The following is a 5,335-nucleotide window of genomic DNA, read 5'->3' as shown; positions in this document are numbered from 1 at the left end:
ATTCATATATATATACATATATATATTAAAAAGTCAGACTTATGTGACATAAACTGGATTGGACTTTATCTACTTTATCTACAAGAAAATTGACTTTTTTCAAAGAATAAATAAAATGACCAGTTCCTTCTGCCAGAATCTATAGAAATTTCTAAGCCAAAGATGTGTTAGGAAATATTTTGACAGTACTCTTTGCTTGGTCTGTGATTAAAAGCAAAATGCACGTTGTCCACTGCTTGTGTGTGTTTGTGTGTATGTGTGTGTGTGTGTGTTCCTCCACTGTGACAAACACAGGTTCCCATCATGGCCCCTGTACACCACTGGTACTCTTGAGTGTAGGGTGGTGGAAGTGGTAGTATGGTTGAACTTTTAATTTAGTGGTGGTGCCTATACTGAAAAACTAAACTTGACCTTTTTGTTACCATCACAGTGTATTAAGCCTCCAGTGCATTATTCATGCTCAGTTTGGTACAGTTTTTAGAATTGTCTCAGTATGCAGGAAGTCACAGTCATCCTTTTAAAATTAAGTTAGATCCTTTCATTCCTCTGCTGCTAACCCTGCAATGATTTCCTTTTTGCAGGAAAACAGATATGATCCCTTCAGTTCTCCCAATGTTGCCTGGTTACCTGCCCCTGGTCTCAGCTCCTCTGCTACCCCTTTTAGTCATTATGCCTCACTGCCTCCCTGCCATTCAAACAGCTATGCTCCCCATCCATCTGCCTGCTTTTGTCCAGTTTCCTCTGCCTGAGTTGCTAGTCCATCTATTTTCCACGTATCTAATTCCGACTTCCTTCATTCTTTACACAAATAATGCTTTTTGTTGAGGTTACCTTGCCCCCTGCATTCAAACCTGCAGCCTGCCGTCCTCTGCATATCACCTTTTGCCCCATCTTATAGTACATCACTTAATATCTTCAAACACAAGACGTAAAAAGGATATTCAAGCAGTTCAAGGAAAGTGCATATTATGCAAAAAATGCATGAATTTCAAAATATTTTACACCAAAGTAAACTTGCTCTAAATTTTTATAACATTTCTAAAGGTGGTCTGATTTGAGCACTTAGACAGACACAATATGTTTTAAAAATGCCTTATCTGTGCAGCAACATATTTTTCTAAATTTGAAGAAATAGCAAACATTAAACTTATGATGATGCTTGAGTGAAAGAGCAGTGAAACCACTGAAGATTTACAGAAAACTTGTGGTGACAATGCCCCAAACAAGTCTGCAAATTATTTTAAGAGGGAAAAAGATGATGCTTCAGATGAAGCCTTCAGTGGCAGTCCATCTGCATCAATTTGCTTGTTAAAAAAGTTATCCCATTCTTGACCTAATTGCATAAGACTGACAATTAACAAGATAAACAACAGGCATCTCAGTTGGTTCAGCTTACACATTGTGACTAAAAAAAAAAAAAAAAAAAAAAAAAAAAATGGAGCAAACTTTCTTCTCCATTGGATGCCAGAACTGTTGCACCAAGATTTGCTACTGAGAACAGCAAGAATTCCAACAGGAGATAAAACACAGTTTTACTTGTTCAATCCTCAAGACAAAGCAATAGCTACCAAGAGGTAAAGTGATCCAGGCAAAGCAAAGGTGGCTGTTCAAGAGCCAAGGTCATGGGAATGGCTTTTGGGGATGCTCCAGGCATTTTGCTTGTTGAACTTCTGGAAGGCCAAGAATGGCATCGTTGGATTAACAGAGGAATGTTTTGAGAAGTCAGCAAAACTTTAGCAGAAAAATACCTTGGAAGGTCTTTCTCTACCAATCCACCTACTCATTTATTCCATCAAACAAGAGCAATTGTGGATGAGTATCAATGGGAAATCATCAAGGATTCACTTTACTGTCCTATTTTGTCTTCTCTTAACTTCTTTTTTTCCTGATCTTCAAAAAAATCTTTAAAGGTTACTCATTTTTTCTATTTAATAATGTGAAATGTAGTTCACTAACATGATTCAATTCCTAAATGGCTGATTTAAAAAGTTTCTCAGGGGCAGGCATTTGGCCTGGTGGATAAGACACTCCTTAGGAGTCTCACATCCTACGTAGAGGGCCTTGGTTTTGGCTCCTGCTGCCGGCTCTCTGCTAATATGGATTCTGGGATGCAGCAGTATTTGGGTTCCTGCCACCTATATGGGAGACCTAGACTGAGAATCCAGCTCTCAGCTTTGGCCCCTCACTGTTGTGGGCATTTGAGGATTGAACTAGTAAATGGTATTTCATGTCTTTCTGGCTTTATCTCTTTGTTCCTCTGACTTTTAAATAAATAAATTCATTTTTAAGAAACTTTCTTGAACCTGACAGAACTTATATTGAGAAAGAGTTTTTGTATATTTTACTTTGATCATTCAATTGCATCTTTCCTTGAACATTTTGAAGTCTCCTCATACTTTGGTTATGTAATAGGTTTCCTTCATTTCTCCTCTCAGTGGACTAGAAGTCAAAGAGGGTAAAGATCATTGTCTGTGATGTTTTATTTCTTTCCCTAATGCATCGTAAGAGTGTAGAACACTGGTACATTGTAGGTACCCATTTTGATGTTGAATGAATGTTAATACTGAAATTCACATAGCCATTTATTATTATTTCAAATATCTTGAAGAAGGTGCTTACAAATGAGAACTAAAGAACAATCAGAGTGATTTGTGTCTTCCCAGGAATGCTCTGAGAAGCTGTCACATGTTTGGATTTGCATAGTCAGGTGAAGAAGAAGGTGAGCTGTGCTCTTCTGGGTACAGAGGTTGCCATCTGAGGTGACCAGAGACCATCTCATTCAGAAATATCTTACTTTGGCAGAAGGGAAGCCAAACCAGAGCAAAGAGTGTCTTTCAAGTAGGTTCAAGGATAACCTGCAACCAAACCACTGGCCAAGGGCCCATGCCAGATGCCCACTATTGAATCAAAGTAGAAATAATGTGGAACAAGTGGATTAGAAAGCCTAGGGAATGAGCCCTGGGGACTGCACATCCTAAGCAGCCCAGGAGATGTGCCTTGAGAATTCTCACCAGTGGGGATGCACCAGGCATCGGAGTAGAGGGAAAAGAGAGAGCATAGAGACAAAAGATACGTAAACAGAACAACAGCAGTCTGACTCAGGAAAGAGAAGTTACGTGCAAGGCTGCAGAGTGAGGCCAGCCATGGCCCAGGCCCTGACAGAGCAAGTGCACAGGGCCTCTTTCCTTCATGTTCAGGACATCATACATTAAGCCATCTATTGAGCTTCTATTATGTGCTGGTAGCTTTGTACTTATCATCTCAAGCCTTGTTGACGCACATTTCTAATTTTGCACATGAGAAAAAAATGACAGCAAGTAAGTCATCTCTGTAAGTACATTCCTTCATTTACTAAGTAAGTGTTTACTGAGCACGTTCCACGTTCTCAATAGGTTAGGAACTTAGTTGGAAGTTAGAGGGATGAGGCTTCAGCTATCACTGAAGTTCACTTTCAAGTTGGGGAACATAGACCACCAAGAACCGAATTGATGTACTGTGGGGGAAAAAAATAAAAAAAAGGACAGTGGTGGTGAACTGGCTAGGGGCTGGCTTGGGGCCACCCTCACCTCTGTGGAAAGTTGGAGCCCTGTGGACCAGCAGCCATGCTTAGAACACCAGGCTGGCTCCTTTCACCAAGCCCTAACAGCTTCTGGAGGGAGGGAAGCACAAACCCTGCATCTAGGTAAGAAGCGGAAAACATGGGGCAGACGCTGTGGCACAGTGGACTAGAGCCCCAGCCTGAAGCATCAGCATGACATATGGGTGCCTGCTCCAGTCCCGGCTGCTCCACTGCTGATCCAGCTCTCTGCTAATGTTCCTGGGAAAGTGGAGGAGAATGGTCCAAGTCCTTGGGCCTCTGCAACCACATGGGAGACCTGGAAGAAGCTCCTGGGCCCGGACTTCAGATTGGCTCAGCTCTGACTGTTGTGAGCATTTGGGGAGTGACCCAGCGGATGGAAGACCTCTTTCGTTCTCCTCAACTCTACCTCTCTCTGTAACTCTCTTTCAAATAAATAAAAAATAAATCTTAAAAGTCTTCACTCCCCTCCAAAAATATTATTAAAAAAGTGATAAATATGAACCAAAAATGTCTATGCCATAGAAAAATTTGGAAAATGATTTCCCTGTTAGACCATTATTTCAACTATAATTTCTTAAGCTTTTCTTATTTGAACAGTACAGGATGAAGCTTCAAGATATTGGATTCTCAGTTCTTTTTTTCCTTAAGATTTGTTTATTTATTTGAAAGGTAGAGTTATGGAGAGAAAGAAATAGAGAAAGAGAAAGAGAAAGAGAAAGAGAAAGAGAGAGAGAGAGAGAGAGAGAGAGAGAGAGAGAGAAAGAATCTTCCATCTGCTAGTTCACTCCCCAGAAGGTCACAATGGCCAGGGCTGGTGCAGTTCCAAGCCAGGAGCCAGCCAGGAGCTTCATCTGAATTTCCCCTGTGGGTAGCGGGAGCCAAATACGTGGGCCACCTTCTACTGTTTTTCCCAGGCCATTATCAGGGAACTGGACAGGAAGTAGAGCAGCCAGGATTTGACCCAGCACTCATGTGTATACTAACATTATAGGTGGCAGCTTTACCTGCTATGCCGCAAGGCAGGCCTCAGATTTTCAGTTCTAATTTATTTAAGTAACCTACACTGTCACTTACATTTCTGGACCTTGGATGCCTTACCTGTGAAATGGGTTTGGAGATATAAACAGATAATTTAAACTGACCTACAATGCTAAAAATTCACTAGGGTAGTCTGTTGGTGTGGGGTAAAACCTTTAATCTCAAGAGATGACAAATAAATAAAAATTAAAACAGTAACATGGCATCATTTTACATTTATTCATGTGAGATTTTATCTTTTTCTTAAAAATGGTTATTTTTTTAGTTTTCTTTTTTTTATTTTTGACAGGCAGAGTTAGAAACTAATCTTGAGAACTTTAAAACTTCTTAAGTAAAATCCAGCGCCTGGGATTTCTTTGTATCTTTCTCAAGTTTATAGATGCTCTCCTTTTGAAAAAGGCCCCCTGCCTCTTCTTAATTGTTGCCTAAGAAATCACACAACCACCCCACTCCTGACTCTTGGAAGATTAATTATATTTAACCAAAAGAACACTTGCTTAGCTAGGAGTGCTAAATGTGTTAGCTGCAGGCTTGGCCCAGCTGCCTACTTGGCCTTTTGGATATCCCCAGTGTCCTCTTGTGGATGCACAGATTGCAGGGAGCCCCGGCATGCTTCCATCCAAAGTCCGACATCGTGAGCTGGTGCTGGGCCAGGGAGGCCGCCTGTGGGGCTCCATTCTTCCTTCGAACAACTTCATCACTCTCTGTCTACAGCCA

This window comes from Oryctolagus cuniculus, chromosome 3, assembly GCF_964237555.1.
Source record: "Oryctolagus cuniculus chromosome 3, mOryCun1.1, whole genome shotgun sequence".
NCBI lineage: Eukaryota > Metazoa > Chordata > Mammalia > Lagomorpha > Leporidae > Oryctolagus > Oryctolagus cuniculus.
Note: the sequence above shows the minus strand (reverse complement) of the source record.